General features: G+C 39.3%; 1 protein-coding gene across 3 annotated transcripts in view; it reads left to right on the top strand.

Moving 5' to 3' along the window:
• Window positions 1-354: 354 nt before the first annotated feature.
• The window catches only part of CKAP5 (cytoskeleton associated protein 5), a 105,927-nt gene continuing 83,198 nt past the window's right edge, over window positions 355-23,083 (top strand). Inside the window, exon 1 of one of the 3 annotated variants that reach the window (XM_061201695.1) lies at window positions 355-431. The gene's annotated coding sequence lies outside the window, so the exon portion shown is untranslated. Of the gene's footprint in view, window positions 432-18,531; window positions 18,556-23,083 lie in introns of those variants that run through there. The other 2 variants (XM_061201694.1, XM_061201696.1) reach the window with 2 other exon arrangements.

Genomic DNA, 23,083 nt, shown 5'->3' with positions numbered 1-23,083 from the left:
CCTTTCTGGTTTCCCTCACGCCCTTAGCTGCGCAATCAATATTTGGTGAATGAAATGACTCAAATAAAAAATTGCCAAGTGTTGACAGCAGTTTAAGTATCTGTAATTAAATAAAGCAAACCTGCTGACGGCCGGGGTGCACAACTCTCCACAGACCTTTCGTGCTTCTTTCCGGGGTTGTCTGCATCTTTCGCTCCGGGACCCTCTCCCCACCGGACCAAGCAGCGCCGGGTTCCAAGGGAAACACGGCTGCGCGTGGCCCCTTTAAGGCTGGGGGCGGCGCGTGCCCATAGTTCTTTCAAATGGACCAATAAGAAGGGCGATGGGCGGTCCGCCGAGGACCAATAAACAACGAGGACACTGCGGGGTGTGCGGCGGCCCAAGCGGTTTCAAACGGCTTAGAGCAGCCCCTCGGTTCTGACCCAGCGGAGGTGAGTGGACTGTGGGCTTGGCCCACCCGCCTAGGCCCTCGAGTTCACGAGTCGCGCGCGCGTAGCGGCCCTGAACCCCGGGCGGGGGGCCTCCGCGGACGCGCGCCTCCCTCGCCCCACGAACCCGGCGGGTCTGAGGCGGCGAAGCGGGGCGGAGGCCGGGGGACTCGCGGCTGGGAGGGCGGGGGGCGTGGGCGCTTGTGTGGGGCGGAGGCCGGGGCTGGGATCTGGGTGACCAGAGCGCGCCGCGGCGGGGTTCGGGCGGTAGCGTCCTGGGGACGCGTGCGGCCCAGGGCCGTGCCTGGTGGCTCAGGGTGTTTGGGTACTGGGGCGGGGGCCTGCGAGCCGGCCCGGCTACGGCGCCCCTCGCGTAATTGTCAAATGAATGAATGAGTAAGAGCCTCCGAGGGCTGCGGTGGTCGTGAAGGGCCTGGTCGCCTCAGAGCGTGACAAGGACAGTGGTACCGGGGCCTGCCCGTGCACCTGGGTCCCTGCCCGCACACCTGGGTCCCCACCGGCTTGCTGCGATTTAAACGATTCGGATCATACCGCTCCGCCCTTCCGCCTGGCTTTCTCTCTCAGAAGGTGTCAGTAGAGTTAAGGTATCTTTCCAGCTCTGAAGGTTTGGGGGACCAATACAATAGCCAGCAGTGTAGGTTAAGCAGGCCTTGCTACTTTAAGGTGAGGGCTTGGTAAACTAGATTCTTGCTTTTTAGCTCTTACCACTCTGGCGGTTGCGATAGCTACCCTGCAATGGTGGTAATTGTCGGGCTGGATTTAAATGCATCCGTTTTGTTTCTGGGATAGAAAACGGTGAAAGTCGTGTTGCCAGAGTGGCTGCTGTGTGTTAGAAAATATATTCGTGTTGATGAATCTTAACAATGAGTTTTTCATTCAGCATCAATAGAGGATGAAGAGGTTTTTGCAGAACTTGCCCCAAATTTATGCACGGCTCCAGTTTAATTCTTAGGGGAATCAAGGCTTCAAATCGTGGCCCAGAAATGCTCCCTGTCTTATTTTATGCATAATTATAGTAATTGAAAACTCATTTTGAGAGAGGTGAACTCCTCCTTTCTCCATTTTTATCACCCTGAAAAGTCCTTCTTTGACCTAAAGAGCTGATAAATTAAGCTAACAATCTTTTGAAACTTTTAAGAAATCATAAAAGATTTGGACTTTTCTTAAGTGACTGGATAAAGTGTAATGTTGTATTTATAAAATGATATAGAGAAAGGTGAAATCAATATATTTTGCCAGCATAAATTAAACCTAGTTGGTAAACTCATGAGAAAAAAATTTTGCACAAGTTTTTAAAGTTTGTTCACTCAGGCAACGGCAAGCAAAGATATTCCTTAATAATATACTTTATAACGTATTACTTTAAAAATTTTAACAGACAGCTTAATTTTAGCAGCAGAGTTTTAACTGCAATAAATTTGAGTATCTTAGTATTATGAACACTGTCCTAGGTTTTGGGGAGGCAATTAAAAATAACAAACATTTAACAATGTTTTAACTGCAATAAATTTGAGTACCTTAGTATTATGAACACTGTCCTAGGTTTTGGGGAGGCAATTAAAAATAATAAACATTTAACAATGTCTTAGGTTATTGTTAAAAATCTTGATGAGGAAGGAAAACTTTTCTTTATATTGGAGCAAAGCCAGACTCTTTTATGCTCCTTTGACTTAATGGAGTCTCATTCATTCATTCAACAAATATTGAGATTGATGCCTACCGTGTGTTAAACATTGTTCTAGATTCTGGGAATACACTAGTGAACCAGAAAAAGACAAAGCCCCTGACCTAAGGGAGTTTGACAGTTTTATCTCTCAAACAATTTGCTGTAGCAAATTGTAGTTTCTGTAATCCCTCTGGCCAGCTCTAGTCCTTGAACAAAATAAATGCTCAAATACTTTTACCAGCAGTAGTTAACATTTATTGAATATTCACTAGGTGCCACGTTTTATCTTTCTTTATTCTCACAACTTTTTACAGATGAGGAAACTGAGTCTTAGAAAGGTTACGCAGCTTGCTCAAAATCATACAACTGATAGAACCTCAGTTTGAACCCAAGTTAGTGTGTCTTCAGGGCCTTTGCTCGTAACCTCTGGTTGTTCTATGTGAAGTAATGAGATCTGTTAGGGAGAATTCAGGATCATTTTCTGGGTAGAATCTCCCCCCACCCCCTCCTTTTTTAAACTTCTGTCACAGACATAATGAAATATGATTCATTATGGGTTGGTGGGTTTTAGAGGGAAGATGGAGCAGTTCAAAATACAGTATTTACCATATGGGAGATGGACAGCTGTGACAGTGGGAGGGGGACTAAGTGGGGGCCTAAAATTGAGATCTGGATCTCATGATTGATGGATTCCTGGTGATCAATGTTGGAGAGGTTTGAGATTTTTTTTTTTATTTTAATTTTAATTAATTTTAAATGCATATTACCTGTAGAGTTCAGAACATGTTACTTAGCTTTTTTCTGTCAGGGCAGTTGCCTTGCCTACTTGTTTATCTCAAACACATTAAACTTATTCTTTTTTTTTTAATTAATTAATTTTATTTATTTTTGGCTGTGTCAGGTCTTCGTTGCTGCGCGTGGGCTTTCTCTAGTTGCGGTGAACGGCAGGGCTACTCTTCGTTGCCGTGTGCGGGCTTCTCATGGCGGTGGCTTCTCTTGTTGTGGAGCACCGGCTCTAGGCGCGCGGGCTCAGTAGTCGTGGCTTGCAGGCTCAGTAGTTGTAGTGCACAGGCTTAGTTGCTCCGTGGCATGTGGGATCTTCCCGGACTAGGGCTCGAAGCTGCGTACCGTGCATTGGCAGGCGGACTCCCAACCACTGCGCCACCAGAGAAGTCCTAAACTTAATTTCTTTTTGGCCTTTGTGTTTGTTGTTCTCTCTGCCTGGGACTTCCCACCTGCTCTACCCCTACCTCAAGCCTGTCTTTGTATATAGGCTTCACTCAGTTCACAACTCAAATGTCATCTCCTTAAAGAGGCATTTTCTAAGCTCCAATTAGAGTAGCCCTCTTGGTCATGTTTACCTCACTTTCTTTTCTTTTTTTTTTTTTTAAACTTCATAGCGTTTATTACTATATGTTAGGCCATTTATTGTTTGCTTGTATATTGTCTGATTTCCTCACAGAAATGAAAACAGAGCAGGGGAGCATAGTGTTTTGGTTTGTTTTTTTTTTTTTCATCTGTGAGGTTACCTCAATGACTCAAGCAGTGCTTGGGTCAAATAAGGTGGTCAGAAAATATTTGCTGAACAAAGTTGGCCAAAACTGGCATAGTTTTCTCCTTGTAATGAAGTGATAAAGACAACATATAACTAACCAGCTGGCTGTGTTACAGTGTCTTTGGATGTGAGCAATATCTTAGCAGACTAATTTGGAAAGTCTTCAACTAAGAATCATGGGAAAATGATAGCTTTTTGTTTGTGTTGACTGGCAGAGAAGGTAGATCTGGCTTCCCCCTACCACTTTTTTTCCCCCTATTTTTAAAAACTTTCAAATCTGTAGAAGTTTTTAGGGGTACTGGTCAGGTATAGTGGAATGTTCCTGTATTGGAATTTATCTGATGTTTTTCTCATGATTAGACTGGGGTTATGAGTTTTCGGGTGGAAGATCACAGAGAGAATGCCATGTTCATCACATCATATAACATCACATCAGCATGATTTGTGACTGTTGATATTGATGTGATCATATGGCTGAAGTAGTGTTTGTCAGGTTTCTTCACTGTAAGTTATTCTTTTCCTCTTTTCATACTGTGCTCTTTGGAAGGAAGTAATTATGTACGGCTCACTTATGGAGAGAGGAGTTGTGCTCCCTGTCCTTGGGGTAGAATATCTACATAATTTATTTGAATTTCTTCTGCATGGGACATTTGTCTCTCTCTCCCCATTTATTAATTTAATTAGTCAAACATTTATATCAGTATGAACTGAAGGATATTTTATACTTTGAGTTATATTCCAACACTACTTTATTTTGTTGCTGAAATTGTTCCAGCTTTATCCATTGAGAGTTCTTTCTGTTGACTCCTGTGCCCCTTTAACATTCCCACATCTGTGTGCGTGTGTTTGTGTGAGTGTGTGTGTGTGCGTGCATGCTATTTTTATTTAATTATATTTGAGCACTTCCCTACTTTCTGGCACTATAAGGTGCTCTAGGCTCATCTTGTATATTTCGTGTCACAGTGCTAGAATTAGCCATTTCTCCAAGAAGCCCTGGCACCTTTTATTGGAGAATGGTAATAGAAACCAAGATCTGGGCAGTAAGTGTTATCATTGCTACTGTGGTGTCATTTTTTTTGGGCCCTCTCAGCTAACAGAACAAAGAAATATAGATGTATATGCTAACTGGTGTATATAGACATGTCTATAGATATTTCTATATGTCACCATCTGTATCTATGTTAAGTTAAATATGAGTTCTTACTGATATTTCCAAGTCTAATCCATTACCATATGGATCATTCTAGCCTCCTCCCCCTTGTTGATCTGAATTTCCACTTCAACAGTGAGAAACTTGGCTTCCATCATCCATTTACTTAATTGTTCAGCTCCAATATACATGTATAGCAATATCTGAATCGTTAATTCACACTCCCATAGGAAACTTTATTAACTAGAAGTACAGTGCTTATATGCAGTTCCTTTTGCCTTTAGTTTTCAGACTCCATTCATTTCCAAAGTTACCTAGGTCAGTTCTTTTTCCCCACCCACTTAAGTGAGGTGGTTTCACACATTTGTAATATAGTTAGATTCTCTTGTCACAAGTCTGCATTCTTTTATGGGATCCCCCAATCTCCTAAATGACTTTTTAAGATTAGCATGCATTAAAGTTTACTCTTTATGATGTAAACTTCTGTAGGTTTTGACATTCATAATGTTATTTATCCACCATTACAGTATCGTAAAGAATAGTTTCACTGCCCTAAAAATCTCCTGTAATTCACCTATTCATCCTTTTCTCCCTTGCCTACCTCCTTGCAACCACTGATCTTTTTACTGTCTCCATAGTTTTTCCTCTTCCAGAGTGTAATATAATTGGAATCATACACTATGTACCCTTTTCAGACTGGCTCCTTTCACTTAGGAGTACCTATGTAAGGTTCTTCCATGTCTTTTCTTGGCTTGATAGCTCATTTCTTTTTTATTGCTGAATAAGATTTCATTGTATGGATGTATCACTGTTTGTTTATCCATTCACCTAATTGAAGGATATCTAGGTCACTTCTAGTTTTTGACAATTATGAACAAAGCTGCTGTAAACATTTTTTTGTGTGTGGACATAAATGTTTAGTTCCACTGGGCAAATACCTACAAGTGTGATTGCTGGATCATATGGTGAGACAATGTTCAGCTTTGTAAGAAGCTGCCAAACTCTCTTCAAAAGTGGCTGTACCATTTTGCATTTCCACCAGCAGTGAATGAGGGTTCTTTTTGCTTCACATCTTGTCAGCATTTAGTTTCATCAGTTTTTTTGGATTTTAGCCATTCTAGTAGGTGTGAGGTATCCCACTTTTTTTAAATTTTGTTCTTCGAGACATGACTTTTTTGAAGATAAATGATAGGTTTTTTTTTTTAGAGGAAACTTTTAAAAAATAACCTTTTTATTTTGTAATAATTTTCAATTTACAGAAAAGTTGCAAAGATACAGAATTCTATATACCTCTCACCCAGTCTCCTCTGTTGTTAACATCTTACATGGTACATTTGTCAAAATGAAGAAACCAATACTGATGCATTCGTTTTAACTGAACTCCAGATTTTGTTAGGATATATGTAGTTTTCTATTTATATCACCTTTCTGTTTCAGGATCCAATCCAGGGTAACCTGTTGCCTTTACTTGTCATCCCTCTGAGTCTCCTCTGGTCTTTGACAGTTTCTCAGTCTTTCCTTGTCTTCATGGTCTTGACAGTTTTGAGTACTAGTCAGTTATTTTCTGGAATGTTCTTCCTTAGGGTTTGTCTGATTTTTTTTCATTATTAGACAAGGGTTATGTGTTTTTGGAAAGAATGTTACAGAATACCATCATTTCCTATCAGGAAATATGTGATATCCACATGACATCACTGATGATGTTAACCTTGAACACTTGGTTATGGTAGTGTTTGCCAGGTTAAGTAGTAAAGTTACTATTTTTCCCTTTCTATACTTTTTTTTTTTTTTTTTAAGTTTTGTTGTTGTTGTTTATTTATTTATTTTTGGCTGCACCATGCGGCATGCAGGATCTTAGTTCCCCAACCAGGAATCAAACCTGTGCCCCCTGCAGTGGAAGCAGAGTCTTAACCACTGGAGCACCAGGGAAGTCCCTATGCGTATTCTTTGGAGGTGAGTGACTGAGTCTAGCCCATCCTCAAAGTGGGTGGGGGGCTTAAATTCTACTTCCTGAAGGGAAGAGTAGCTACATAGATTATTTGGAATTTTGTAATGAAGATTTGTCTGTTCTCCCCCATTTATTTTTCTGTTTAACCATTTATCTATATCAGTATGAATATCTGTTTTAAAATCTGATTCTTTGTTATTTATTTATTTTTGCTCAAATTGTTGCAGCTTTCAGGTTGGCTCCTCCTGTGTTCCTTTGACATGCTCCTATCCTTTTTTTCTTTTTGAGCATTTCCTTTCTGGTACAACAAGATGCTCCAGACCCATCTTATATTTTCCCTGTCCCAGCCCTAGAATCAGCCCTGGTTCCTTTTATGGGACAGTGATATTTAGAAGCCGAGATCTGGATACTAGGTGTGCTTATTGCTAGGGTGTCATTCCTAGGCTCTCTCAGGAAACAGAGGTAGGTATGTATGTATACTAAGTCATTTATATGCTTATATATACAGTTGTTTTATATATTTCCATCTGTATTTACATTAAGCTAAACATGAATTCATACAGGTCTCTCCAACTTTCAGAGGAAACTTATGTCCCAAACACATGTCCTCTTTGTGGTATGCTTTTTACTGAGATCTAACTTCCCCCCCCATAACTCTTTTTTTTTAATTTTTAATAAATTTATTTATTTATTTATTTTTGGCTGCGTTGTATCTTCATTGCTGCGTGTGGGCTTTCTCTAGTTGCAGCAAGCAGGGGCTACTCTTCGTTGCGGTGCGTGGGCTTCTCACTGCGGTGGCTTCTCTTGTTGTGGAGCACGGGCTCTAGGCATATGGGCTTCAGTAGTTGTGGCTCGTGGGCTCTAGAGCGCAGGCTCAGTAGTTGTGGCACAGGGGCTCAGTTGCTCTGCGGCATGTGGGATCTTCCTGGACCAGGGCTTGAACCCGTGTCACCTGCACTGGCAGGCGGATTCTTAACCACTGCGCCAACAGGGAAGTCCCCCATAAGTCTTTTTAAGTACCACAGAAAACATTGTTTTCCCTTACTTGGTAACAGCAATTGTTTATTCCTAGAATATGATCTTTGTTCAGAGATGCATTCAAAATAAATTCTGACTCAGTTGGAATGGTCAGACATTTTTGGCATAGATAGGATGTCAGATAAGCCTTGGTGACCTCCTGTCTCTTCAGACATAATTTTTATTATTTTATTAAGAGATTAGAAACCTAATTCTTTGATATCTTGATTATTTTTCTTAGAGGTTATTTTTAAATTTTTTTAAAATTTATTTATTTATTTATTTATTTATTTATTTTTGGCTGCATTGGGTCTTTGTTGCTGCGTGTGGGCTTCCTCTAGTTGCGGCAAGCAGGGGCTACTCTTCCTTGCGGTGCGCGGGCTTCTCATCGCGATGGCTTCTCTTGTTGCGGAGCACGGGCTCTAGGTGCACAGGCTTCAGTAGTTGTGGCACACGGGCTCAGTAGTTGTGGCTTGCGGGCTCTAGAGCTCAGGCTCAGTAGTTGTGGTGCACAGGCTTAGTTGCTCCGCGGCATGTGGGATCTTCCCGGACCAGGGATTGAAGCCGTGTTCCCTGCATTGGCAGGCAATTCTTAACCACTCTGCCACCAGGGAAGTCCCTTAGAGGTTATTAATTAAAGTGACTTTTAAATTCTTTCTATAAAGATGAGAAAAAAGTTGAGTAGTCTAAAGTATTTCTTGAAATGAAATTCATTTGTTTAATGCAGTTGTCTTTTTTCTTTTTTCAAGCATAAGACTTAAAGTAGTGTTTTATTTATCTGTAAGTTAAATACCAGGAAATAAACCAAAAAAGTATTTTCTGCAGTCTAAATTTTATTGACTTACTTCAAGTAGATCCTACTCCCTCTTTATGCACAGTTTCACCCTGCTTGGTTCTTTCTTCCTTTCTTTCTTTTTCTTTCTTTTTTCTCTTTCTTTCTTTCTCTCTCTTTCCTTCCTTCCTTCCTTCTTTCCTTCCTTCCTCCTTCCCTCCTTCCTTCCTTCCTTTCTTTCATTTTTGGCTGCGTTGGGTCTTCGTCGCTGTGTGCGGGCTTTCTCTGGTTGCGGTGAGTAGGGGGCTCCTCTTCGTTGCGGTGTGCGGGATTCTCATTGCGGTGGCTTCTCTTGTTGCGGAGCACAGGCTCTAGGCTCGCGGGCTTCAGTAGTTGCAGCACACAGGCTCAGTAGTTGTGGCACACAGACTTAGTTGCTCCGCGGCATGTGGGATCTTCCCGGACCAGGGCTCGAACCCGTGTCCCCTGAATTGGCAGGCGGATTCTTTTTTTTTTTTTTTTTAATTAATTAATTTATTTATTTATTTTTGGCTGTTTTTGGGTCTTCGTTTCTGTGCGAGGGCTTTCTCTAGTTGCGGCAAGCGGGGGCCACTCTTCATCGCGGTACGCGAGCCTCTCACTATCGTGGCCTCTCTTGTTGCGGAGCACAGGCTCCAAACACGCAGGCTCAGTAATTGTGGCTCATGGGCCCAGTTGCTCTGCGGCATGTGGGATCTTCCCAGACCAGGGCTCGAACCCGTGTCCCCTGCATTAGCAGGCAGATTCTCAACCACTACGCCACCAGGGAAGCCCGGCAGGCGGATTCTTAACCACTGTGCAACCAGGGAAGTCCCCCTGCTTGGGTCTTTAAATCAAGAGCTAAAATTAGGTAGCACTGCTCTAAGCTAAAGTGTTAGTTTGATCACAAAGTTTGAGGAAGGAAAGCTACAAAACATAAAACATTAAAATTCAAAAAAGCCATATTGGAACCATTTGGTTTTGATGCAAGCGCCCCTCATACCTCTTTGGCAGTACATCTTGAGGGTTTTGCTACATTGATTGCTCAAATGGATTATCCTGAAAAGTTTAAATAATTATTAGTCTACTTTGTTTAAGAAGACTGGGAGGTTTATGTATTTTCTTAGATTTATTTTACATGGAAAAAAGTTACATAAAATAATTGATGTTTCAGGGATAAACCTCTGATACCTGGCAAACTTGGCTGTCTAGAACATCTCTTTCTCTAATTTGTTTTGCTGTTTTATTTCTTTTATGTATTTATTTGCAGTGTTTTTTTTAAAATCATTTCATGTCCTTATTCACTTAAAATATGAAGTCTCTCATTTTTAGATTTTAGGAATTTTTTTCAGTACTATAATTACACACTTTTCTTCTGGTCCTTTTTCTTATGTGATACATTCCTTTTAAAAAAGAAAGTCTCATGAAAACCCCCTAGTCTAGAACTAGCATGAGTTCTTCATTTGGGAGTAAAGACCAGATCCCATATCAGAAATCTCTGAGCAGTAAAGGAAAACAGTTTTTTTATGCTTTAGAGGACTGCCTACTTATTTTGAGCTATGTTTAATATGGGGGATTCCTCCAAACGAAATATGGACAGTCCCCTTGAGTATTATAAAATGACATTTACTTGTTTAACTAGTAGTAAATCTGCTTTCTATAGGATAAAAAGGAATAGATTGCTTATACACCCAATGAAATGGTTTGTTTTAGATCAGAGAAGACTTGCCTTACTTGGTCCCAAGAGCTCTAAGCTAACTTAGGCCTTTCTTGAACCAGAGGACTGAAATGTGGGTTTGGTTAAGTCTGAAGTCTTTCTAAAATCTCTAGATAACTCTGGGATGATGCTTATAATAATAACACAATAATGATAGCCACTGTTTCTTGAGTGCTTGATATTTGCTGTGCCATCTGTTAGTACTACTTCCTTGCATAAAGTCACTGGCTTTGTATGATCTGGCCCTTTTCAGTCTGCCCTTTCTCTCAACTCCTGTTTTGGCCACATGAGTTGCAGTTCTGTTCTTTATCTTGCCTAGCTCTTTCAGGCTTTCACACACATGCCTCAAACATTCTCTTGTTAAATCTAGTCATTATGCCTATGCCTGGCTAATCCGTATTAATTTCCTTTAGTTCTCAGCCTAAATATCACTTTCTCAAGGAGACCTTCCCTGACCCTCCAGTCTAGATTAAGTGCCTCTGTTACACTCTTATAGTATTGCCCCTGGGCTACTGTATTTCACTTCCTGTACTCAGTAAGTAGATAAGTGCCTAATATAGAATAGCGTCAGATCATGAGATGCTACTCTGTATTAGGTACTTAGCTACATACTAAGTGTACTTGTGGGACAGAGGAGTAATATGAGTATTTGGGGGGATTCTTAACAGGTATAAAGCAGAAATCTCATTTTCACTTCAACAGTTCACCATTACAGTTAGTTGAATCACCTTAGGCAAGTTAGTTAACCTCTGTGCCTCAGTTTTCTCGTCTGTAAAATGGGGCTAGTATCAGTCTCAGAGTTATGAGAATTAAATGAGTTAGTATATGTGAAGTGCTTAGAATAGTGCCTGGCACATAATGAATGCTCCAGAAGTGTGTATTAAATAAGGAACCACATGAAGATGGATAATGAAACTGAGGCTCAGCTAGTGTGTGACAAAGCAAGCTTTAGAACTCAGATCTAACTCCAGTGCCCAACACAACAGTTTAGATTGAATTTAATTTTGACTAGAGTGCTCTATAATAAGATTTGTTACAAGCAACTGTTCTGCCTTGACTTTACCAAATGAAAGATTCTAAAATTAAAATTTCCCTCCTTTAATGGATTTTATAATCAAAAAGTAGGTACTAAGAAAAGTGACAAAAATCTTATAAATTTTTTGAAATCTATTACTTAATAATTTTTCACTTTGAAAGTGGGTTTACTTTAGAATTCCATTAAATATATCATGTTTCCCTTTTACATTTGAAATACGCATTCAACGTTTTATTTATAAACTCAAAGAACACATTTATTGTATATTTAAGATTTCTATGATTTGATGAAATTGTGCTATTTTAAGAATTATGTGTTAGAGGACGAAGCACTCTGCTGGATGCTGGGGTAATAAATAAGATTCAGGGGGCTTCCCTGGTGGTTCAGTGGTGAAGAAGCCGCCTGCCAATGCAGGGGACACGGGTTCGAGCCCTGGTCTGGGAAGATCTCACATGCCGCGGAGCAACTAAGCCCGTGTGCCACAACTACTGAGCCTGCGCTCTAGAGCCCGCGAGCCACAGCTGCTGAGCCCACATGCCACAACTACTGAAGCCCGTGTGCCTAGAGCCCGTGCTCCGCAATGAAGAGTAGGCCCCTTCTCGCCACAACTAGGGAAAGCCCGTGTGTAGCAACGAAGACACAACGCAGCCAAAAATAAAAAAATAAATAAATTTATTTAAAAAAAAAAAAAAAAAAAAAGATTCAGATCTTTCTTTCAAAGGAGATATGGTGTCCAAAAAATGTTAAGGGGAAGAATTGAGGTTTATGGGATGAGTATAGACAGATCCAGCTTCAAGGTGCCAGGCTGGAATTTTAAAGTTTTAGAGCTTTTAAAAACATTATGATAGAAAATATTGAAGCTTGTTGTTTAAAAAAGAAAAAAGACATGGCTAGGTATTAAAGTGAGAAGTAAAAATTCTTTAGCTAGTCCCATAGACACTGTTTTAAAGTGGTCATAGTTAAGTTTTCTATGGATCCATCCAGAAAAGTTTTATGTGCTTTCAAACATGTACAATGTTGTATTAGTTTTCTATGACTGCTGAAACAAATGACCACAAATTTGGTGGCTTAAAACAACAGTAATTTATTCTCTCACAGTTCTGGAGTCCAGAGTCCAAAATTTAGGGTGAGTGGGAGTTTAGGATTAAAATATACACACTACTGTATATATAAAAGAGATAACCAACAAGGACCTACTGCACAGGGAACTATACTCAGTATCTTGTAATAACCTATAATGGAAAAGAATCTTAAAATACATACATATATATATATGTGTGTGTGTGTGTGCGTGTATGTATGTGTGTATATCTGAATCACTTTGCTGTATGCCTGAAACTAACACAACATTGTAAATCAACAATATTTCAATAAGAATTTTTTTAAAAATTTAGGGTGAGTCTTACTGGAGGCTAATATTGAGGCAAAGCCATGCTTCTCCAGAGGCCCTGGGGAAGCACTCCTTCCTTGCCTCCTCAGCTTCTGGCGGCTCTTGGTATCCCTTGGCTTGTGTTGCATCACTCCAGCCTCTTCTGATCTTGCTCTTCTCCATGTTCACATCGCCTTCTCTTCTGTGTGTGTCAAATTTCCCTTTGTTACCCTCTTATAAGGATACATGTGATTGCATTCGGGGCTCGCCCAGATAATCCAGGATGATCTCCCCATCTCAATATCCTTAATTTAATCACATCTGCAAAGACCCTTTTTCCACATAAAACATTTAAAGTTTTCAGGGATTCCAGCCCAATATCTTTGGGGGTCATTATCAGCCTACCACCAATGTGTATGACCCTCTTTTTTATTTTTACTAAACACAAAAAAAGGAATTAGACTTTATAGGCTATCTTCCAAATTTCTTTTTAAAACTTAATAATAGATTTCTTCCACATCAGTATTTAAATATCTTCTTTAGTCTTCTTTGTCTTTTTTTTCTTTAAATACCTACAGAGCATTTTGTTGAATAGACAAGTATCTCACTTTTTTTTTTTAATTGCAGCTTAAAAAAAAGCATGTAACATAAAAATTACCATCCTAATCATTTTAAATTAACTACATTCACATTGTGGTGAAACACATCTCAAAAACTTTTTCATCTTGCAAATCTTATACACTGTACGCATTAAACAACTTCCTTTTCCTCCTTCCCCCAGCCCCTAATAACCACCATTCTACTTTCTGTTGCTAATTTAATAGTTTAGATACCTCATATAAGTGGAATCATACAATATTTGTCTTTTTGTGACTGGCTTATTTCACTTAGCATGATATCCTCAAAGTTTATCCATATTGTAACATGTAACCGGATTTCCTTCCTTTTTAAGACTACTATTCCATTGTATGTATTTACCACATTTTGCTTATCCATTCATTCATTCTTCTGTGGACATTTGGGTTGTTTCTACTGCTTTGAACATGGATGTACAAATCTGAGCCCCAGCTTTCAATTCTTTTGTATATATATGTACACACACTCATACATACACTTAGAAGTAGAACTGCTGGATCATATGGTATTCTATTTTTACTTTTTTTGAGGTTACTCCATACTGTTTTCTATAGCAGTTGCACCATTTTACAATCCCGCCAACAGTGTACAAGTGTTCCAATTTCTATACATTCTTGCCAACATTTGCTATTTTCTGTTTTTTTTTTAATTTGTTTGTTTATTTGATAGTAACCATGCTAATGGGTGTGAGGGATATCTCATTGTGGTTTTGACTTGCGTTTCTCTGATGATTAGTGATGTTGAGCATCTTTTCTTATGATTGTTGGCCATTTGTATATCATCTTTGTAAAAACGTCTATTCAAGTCTTTTGCCCATTTTTAATCGGAGTTTTATTGTTGTGGGAGTTCTTTTTTTTTTTTTAACATCTTTATTGGAGTATAATTGTTTTACATGTTGTGTTAGTTTCTGCTGTATAACAAAGTGAATCAACTATATGCATACGTATATCCCCATATCCCCTCCCTCTTGCGTCTCCCTCCCACCCTCCTTATCCCACCCCTCTAGGTGGTCGCAAAGCACCGAGCTGATCTCCCTGTGCCATGCTGCTGCTTCCCACTAGCTATCCATTTTACATTTGGTAGTGTATATATGTCAATGCTACTCTCTCACTTTGTCCCAGCTTACCCTTCCCCCTCCCCATGTCCTCAAGTCCGTTCTCTACGTTTGTGTCTTTATTCCTGTCCTGCCCCTAGGTTCATCAGACCATTTTTTTTTTAAGATTCCATATATATGTGTTAGCATACGGTATTTGTTTTTCTCTTTCTGACTTAACTTCACTCTGTATGACAGATTCTAGGTCCATCCACCTCACTACAAATAACTCAATTTCGTTTCTTTTTAAGGCTGAGTAATATTCCATTGTATATATGTGCCACATCTTCTTTATCCATTCATCTGTCCATGGACACTTAGTTTGCTTCCATGTCCTGGCTATTGTAAATAATGCTGCAGTGAACATTGTGGTACATGACTCTTTTTGAATTATGGTTTTCTCAGGGTATATGCCCAGTAGTGGGATTGCTGGGTCATATGGTAGTTCTATTTTTCGTTTTTTAAGGAACCTCCATACTGTTCTCTATAGTGGCTGTATCAATTTACATTCCCACCAACAGTGCGAGAGGGTTCTGTTGTGGGAGTTCTTGATATTCTCTGGATATTAACCCCTTATCAGATAAATGATTTATAAATATTTTCTTCTCTTCTGTAGGTTATCTTTTTACTCTGTTTATTATGTCCTTTGATACACAAAAGTTTTTAAGTTTGATATAGTCCCCATTGTCCTTTTTGCTTTTGTTGCCTGTGTATTTGGCATCATATCTAAGAAATCACTGTCCATTCCAGCGTCATGAAGCTTTTCCTCTATGTTTTCTCCTAGGAGTTTTACAGTTTTAGAGCTTACATTTAGGTTTTTAATCATTTCATATTAATTTTTATGTATGGTGTAAGGTAAGGGTCCAACTTCATTCTTTTGCATGTAGCTATCCAGTTTTTCCAGTCACCATTTGTTGAAGAGACCATCCTTTCCCCGTTGAGTGGTCTTGGCACCCTTGTCAAAGATCATTTTACCCTAAACGCAAGGGATTATTTTTGGGTTCTCTATTCTGTTCCATTGGTCTGTTTGTCTTTATGCCATTACCACACTGTTTTGATCATTGTGGCTTTTTAATGTGTTTTGGAATCAAGAAGAGAGTCCTGCAACATTTTTTTTCAAAAGTGTTTTGACTATTCAGGGTCCTTTGAGGTTCCATATGAATTTTAGGATTAATTTTTCTATTTCTACAAAAAAAAATGCTGTTGGGATTTTGAGAGAGATTGTGTTGAATCTATAGATTATTTTCTGATATATGGAATCTTAATAATACTAAATCTTCCAATCCATGGATATGGGATGTCTTTTCATTTATTTGTGTCTTCTTTAATTTCTTTCAGCATTGTTCTGTAGTTCTCAGTGTACAAGTCTTTCATCTCCTTGGTCAGGTTTATTCCCAAATATTTTATTCTTTTCAATGCTATTGTAAGTAGAGTTGTTTAAACTAACACAACTCTGTAAATCAACTGTACTCCAATAAAAAAAATTTTTTAAGTTTATTTTAGTATATGTAAGTTACACCTCAGTAAACCTGACTTAAAAGTTCTTAGATTGGGAGACCTCTTTTCCCTCTGATCCTCTGTTAACGCTACTTCTGACAGCTGAGAACACAGGTAACTAGGAGCAGTCCGGGTTGGGGGGGGCTGCTATACATTTGCTTTTTAGTTTTAAAAGGAATGTAACAAAAAAGGCAGACAGTATTTGTTGAACGTTATGTATTTTATTTACCAAATACTTATGTATAGCAATTAATTCTAGGCACTTTACAAATATAATAAACTTAACTCATTTAATTCTCCTAATAACCCAATAAGGTGAAAAAAGTCCTCATTTTACAAATAGAAAACAGAAGCACAGAGAGGTAGGAGTTGTCTAAAACCACACAGCTAATAAACGGCACAACCAGGATTTGAACTAAGCATTCTGGCCCCAGAGTCCATGCTCTTAATCTCTAACTTGGCCTCTTTCCTTCACTGAGTATGATCTAATAAAGAATTCCAGTTAATGCTTAAAACTTCTTTCCCCCTTGCTCTGGCTATGTGTACAATAAATATTTTTCTTATCTCTGCTTGATTTGTTGCAGGAAAAACATTACAGTGAAGAAGGATTTTTTAAAAGCACAAGAAATGCCACCTTTCTAATATATGAATTATCATTTTCCCATGTTTTCTTCCATATATAATATTTGCTAAATCATTTCCTAAACAGTTTCAACTTTGCTCTGTTAAGGAGAATACTTCTATCTGGTAATTTGTTGAATTGTGAAGGTTTTACGTGTCCAGTTTAGTCTATTCATGGTATAGTAAAGAAAAGGATACAGTAACCAAAATAAGATGGGCTGTGTTTGGGCTGTGATATTTGGTAAGATATCTAAGTATTATTTAAAATTTTTTATATAAAATGTCTTTGCTTTGGGGCAAAAGATATAAATCTGATTGTACTGAGCTGTACAATAAATGGATTTTTTTCTCTCTAAATTCTTAATTCACTAATAAGCACAGCACTGGGTATTATCCATTTGTGTGTGTGCATGTGCACATATACTCACTGCATTATGCTTATTGAAGTTATCTGGATTCCTGTGTCAAAATAAGTGTTGGTCATACCTTTTGTGATAATTATTTATTGAGTATTCATTTGGTATCACACGGAAAAAAGATGAGTGAGCTACATTCCAACCTTTGCCCTTGAGGTGCTCACAATCTAATGGGAAGGCTGATCTACAAACCATTACTCTCAGAACAGTGTGATAAGCTTGATACAGACAGAATGAAAGAAGGTCTTAATTACTTAATTCAAAAGTATCATTCACAGTTAAATGCACTTTAAAATGAGATTTTTTTGGCAGTTCAAAATCAGACTATTCTAATCTGAATCAGTTTCTCTTCATGATAACCTTAGCCTAGAATTTTCTAAGACCTTCAGAATAAGGGTAACCTGGGTCTGCTCCATATTAGAGCAGTCTTTGGGCCTGTCCTTTGGAATCTAAATTTCCACTTGAACCCCTGTTTGGGATGGAAGATGTTAGGGCACTTATAAATGGTCTTTAGCTTTACTAAATTGATTCCCATACAGGTTTGGTGGTGACTTACGGTTTTAATAAGGTATGTTTATTTGTCAAGATTAGATGAAGGTAACACCGGCTTAATAACCACATAAATTTCTTTCCTGACGGTATAAAGGAGACACAAAATGCATACAGACCTTATAATCTGAGACTGAGGAAAAATTCCTCCTATGAAAAGAAATTTAAAATTCATTAATGACCTGTGGAGAGCTCAGAGACCATTACTTAACTCCCTGAGATATTAATCCAGTTTCTACTACAATTTTTCACAAGAACTCTTCATATTACATTAGATGACTGCACATCACAATTGTATTTGCACGCAAGATTTCTTTATCTACATAGACTTGTAGTGAATTCTTGGCCAATGTTTCAAAGATCACATTTTACTCACAAGAAGGAGAATGTTATTTTTCTATTTTGCCCCCTACTTCCGTCTTCTATTGTTGTCTAGGATTCCTCGTGTTGTACAGAAGAGAAAGAAGTCACTGAGAGGGTGAGGTGAAGCAGTGCAGGCTGGCAGAATTCTTTTCTGTGCCTTTGAGTTGCCATTTGAAAAACACCGCTCAAGTTAATGGAAGAAGCCACTTACATCATGGGGGCTATATATTTACCCTGATGCTTTGACTGTTTCCTGCAGCAACTTTTTTCGCCCCTGGAGGAGGAATTAGGATTGTGATAGTAAGAACAGGTCACCTCCTTTGTTTCTGGAACATTATCTGTGTTGCCACAAAAAAAGAGGTCCCCACCCAGCTGCGGTGGAGTTTTCCTAGCTGGGCCTTCATTCACCTCTTGCCTTGGAAGCCCTCTGGGCTGGAAGGAGCACCCTGGGTCCTGCAGACCTCTGAGCAAAGGCACGCTGCGGCCCCTTTAAGCCGTCAGTGTGTGCCGGGCGGGGGCGAGGTGGGGCGGGCACTCTGACAGTGCGCTCTGGGCCCCGCCCCCGAGGAGGCGTTTCTCAGCGGCCTCCGCACCAATGCCACCACCGCCCCCGCCCGCCCGGTATTCCTGCAGATTCTGCCTTGGACCGTAGGGCCCCGACCTCTCCTCCCTGCCTGGGGAGCGTAAGTTGTCAAGCTGCGGGCGAGGGTCAAGCATCCCGTGCCCATGCCGGAAGTCCTGGTGGACTGTACAGGGGACTTTCCTGGCCTATCAGAGGCTAAGGCGGCGAAAGAGCGTAAACAATGCCGGCTGCAGTGAGCTAAAGCCTGGGGCATCTGCTCTACTTCTGGGTGGTGGCAGCGGCCCTAGGGTGCTAGTCTGGATATGCAGTGGTTGAGCGGTGCCCAGAACCTAGCTTTGCCCCAGCCTGGTTCCTACTTGGAATGAGGAGAGGATTGCTTTTACCCTGTATAATCCCACTAAGCTAGATGGGTGGAGCTGGATCTAGTGCCCTGGGCCTTGGGTCCTTAGCCTGGGATTTGGAGACCTGGGTAGCCTTGGGATGAGTAAGCATTAGATTTTCAGCTACCTTGGTACAATTGAGCAGTAACTCTCAAAGTTGACCTAATTCACAGCTGGGTTTAGCTCTGTGTCTCCCCAGAGGCCTGTGTTGGTATAGAGTCCCCCTTTTGAAGACACTGACGGTGTGATCATCTATTAGGGAGAGTCCAGTTAACCCTCTTTCCCACTGATATGAATAGCACGGTGTGAAAGAGTCAGCTATTTACCCCTCTCTGAAGGAACTGGTGGGAGGCCACCATCCCAGGACTAGTACAGCAAGCCCACCCAAGTTTGTTGAGATAACCTACTAGAGGAGCAGTTCGCATTTCTGGCCCCCTGATAAAGCAGAATACAATAGGATAACACTTGTCCTTGTTAATGAGAATTACCTGGAGGTAGTGAGATTTTTTAAATTAGAGGGAAAGGCTTGTCATTTTTGTTACTGGCTACTTAAGTGATGAGATTTTGTCTGGCTTGGCCAAGTAATAAAATATAAAGTTTTCTGTGACAGTTAAATAATTGCTATGCTTCTTTAATCCAGTTGGCCTTCTTAGACATGGTTTGAGTAAAGATTTCTGGGCATGTTTGTGTATTTTGTCTTATCCTTGTTTTATAATTATTTCCTTTTTTGAGCAAATTTACATCATTCTTTATTGGTCGTTCAAAGGGGTTGCTTTTTGAGTGGGCAGAATTTTTCCTCAAACTTCCCTCAGACTCATTCTGTGCTTCTGCAATAGCATTTCCTTAGCCAGAAGTGAGTCCAGGAATGGTAATCAGATCTAGATCTCTTGTGTTGTGATAGTGAAGAGCTTTTGAAGGTCAAGAGCTTGAGAATTAGCCATAAAATAGTTTCACTGTCATAGCTTCTTCCCAAATAGAAAGCTAAAACAGTATGTTTAGTAGCTGTATAACTATTCTTTTAAGATGTCGTGGTACAGGAATTTAAAGTAAAGCGACGCTACACATGGACCCTTGAGTGATGGGGAAGAGTGGTGGGTGGACTGAGAGATAGGAGACAAAGGTTCTAGCCCAACTCTAACATTACTGATGACAATCTCCCTGTGCCTTACTTTTAGCTGGTTGATGAATGAGAAAATGCATAGATTGCAGGGGTCTATATGTTAATGATAGTACATAATGCACACTTAAATATTGAAGACTAAACTGAAATTTATTCTAAGTTCAGAGTTTATTCCAAGTTGTGTCTTTATGTATGTCTTTGGAAACATTTCTTAACCTCTGGTCTAAAAATAAATAATTACATCTAAACCTTCTTCAGCAGTAGTGTGGACTTTATGGTATTTGAGCTCTTTGGAAGACATTTTAGATACAGCAGTGGTATAAAATGATAATATTTCTGTGGAACAGATTTATTTTAGCTGGCTCCCTTGCCTTTTCCTTTGTTTTAGGCTAGGGTAAAACCTCCTGAGAGTGCCGAATAATTTGAAATTTCTGAATATTTGTAGTATTGACTAGACTGAACCATAGCAAGCATCATATATAGGTCAAATTAATTTTATTAATGCTTCTCTTTGTTGGCAATTTTATTTACTCTTAGAGCATCAAACCTTGCTGTGTAATGAAGACTTGGTTTCATACATCTATGTTTATAAAATCCAGAACCCTCTGTTCATTCCTGGTGCCACATTTCCAGCTACTTGAAGATCATATTTCTCAAGTCTAAAACCAAACTCATCATATTCTTAACTTCTCCTCCACTCCCCCAAAACAAACAACTCAGAACTTTCTTCTGACATTTTCTGTCATTAGCACCACTGTTCTCCAAGTCATGTAGACTGGAGCCTCCTACTAGGTCTCCTACATCCTTAGTTGCTAAGGCTTATTGATTCTGCTTCTTTTTTTTTTTTTTTTTTTTAAACATCTTTATTGAAGTATAATTGCTTTACAATGGTGTGCTAGCTTCTGCTTTACAACAAAGTGAATCAGTTACACATATACATATGTTGCCATATCTCTTCCCTCTTGCATCTCCCTCCCTCCCACCCTCCCTATCCCACCCCTCTAGGTGGTCACAAAGCACCGAGCTGATCTCCCTGTGCTATGCGGCTGCTTCCCACTAGTTATCTATTTTACATTTGGTAGTGTATATATGTCCATGACACTCTCTCAATTCCCTTCAGTCTCCTCTGCTCATCCTTTCCATTCCTAGGAGTCTGGCTTCTATTTATCTTTGTCCTCAAGTACTGCAATAATTTCCTATCAGGATTCTACTTTCTCTCCCTTCCAATTCATTCTGCATATATTTATCTTTCTAAAGTAATTAGGACATGTCATTGCCCTGCTTCAAGTCATCAGCATCCTCTGCTGTTTAGCTTAATATTCAAGATTATACATGATTTGACCCTAGTCTGTCTTTCTGGTCTTATACTTAATAAATGGAGCCATTTAGTGTTCCCTAAACATGCTTAGTACTTTTCTACTTCCAAGACTTTGCCTTTCTCATTTTCTCAGCCTAAAATATCTCTTCTCCACTCCTGGTTTTGTTTTTGTTTTTATTTTTTTAAATCTACCTATCATTTATCACTGAGCTCAGATGTCATCCTTTCTATGAGATTTTTCACTGACCATCCCTTGCTTACTGGCAGTTGATCCTGTCCTTGAACTCCCTTAACCCTTATTTGTCTCTTGCTTAGGGCACTTTCCACATATAATACATTTTGTATTATGGTTATTTGTTTAGACATCTACTTTTACTCCTGTGAACTTCTTGAGTCATCATGGTTTACCCATAGGGAAATTAATCAAATGAATGCTTTAGGTAAAATTGGAATGGAGTAACTCCTTAGTGTTAGACCTATTATTAGAAAAGACTCTAACCTTTACAGCCAGCCCATTCACATGTAAAATGATTGGCAACTTTAACAAACCACTCTCATCTCCTAAGGACTTCTGTTAGTAAACTTTGTTATTTTATTTGTTTTTTTAACAGTTTTAATGAGATATATAATTTACATACCATTCACCCATTTAAAGTGTACAATTCACTGACTTTCAGTGTATTCATAGATTTGTGCAGCCATCACCACAGTCAATTTTAGAACATTTTCATTACCCCAGAAAGAAACCCCACACTCCTTAACACCCTTCTGATATCCCCAAATACCTCAGTCATAGGCAACCACTCATCTACTTTCTGTCTCTATAGATTTGCCTATTCTGGACAGTTTATATAAATGGAGTTATATAATATGTGGTCCTTTGCAACTGACTTCTTTCACTTAATATAAGGTTTTCAAGGTTCATCCATGTTGCAGCATGTATCAGTACTTCACTTCTTTTCTGTGTGTACACATAACGTAAAATTCACCATCTTAAGCATTTTTAAGTATACAACTCAGTGGCATTAAATGCATTTGTAATGTTGTGTAGCTACCACCATCCATCTCCATAATTCTTTTCATCTTGTAGAACTGAAATTTTATACCCATTAAACAGTAACCCCTCATTACCCTTCTCCATCCATCTGCTGGCAACAATCATTCTACCTTCTATCTCTATGATTTTGACTACTCTAAGTACTTGATATAAGTGGAATCATACACTATTTGTCTCTTTGTGGCTGGCTTAATTCCACTTAACTTAATGTCTTCAAGGTTCACTCAGGTTATAGCATGTGTCCGAATTTCTGTCCTTTTTAAGCTGAATGGTATTCTTTTGTATGTGTATACCACATTTTGCTTATCCATTCATCCATCAGTGGTCACTTGGTTTGCTTCCATATTTTAGCTGTTGTGAGTAATGCTGCTATGAACATGGGTGTACAGATATCTCTTTGAGATCCTGCTTTCGATTATTTTGGGCATATACCCAGAAGTGGAATTGCTGGATCATATGGTCATTCTGTTTTTAATTTTTTGAGGAATGGCCATACTGTTTTCCACAGTAGCTGTACCATTTTACATTGTCACCAACAGTGTACAAGGGTTCCAATTTCTCCATATCCTTGCTAACATTTGTTGTTTTCTGGGTTTTTGATAGTAGCCATCCTAATAGGTATGAGGTAATACTTGTAGTTTTGATTTGCATTTCCCTAATGTTTGTAATCTTGAGCATCTTTTCATGTGCTTATTGGCCATTTGTCTGTCTTCTTTGGATAAATGTCTAATCAAGTTCTTTGCCCATTTTTTA

Source organism: Eubalaena glacialis, chromosome 10 (assembly GCF_028564815.1).
Source record: "Eubalaena glacialis isolate mEubGla1 chromosome 10, mEubGla1.1.hap2.+ XY, whole genome shotgun sequence".
Classification (NCBI taxonomy): Eukaryota; Metazoa; Chordata; class Mammalia; order Artiodactyla; family Balaenidae; genus Eubalaena; species Eubalaena glacialis.
Note: the sequence above shows the minus strand (reverse complement) of the source record. Positions and strands in the feature narration are given on the sequence as shown.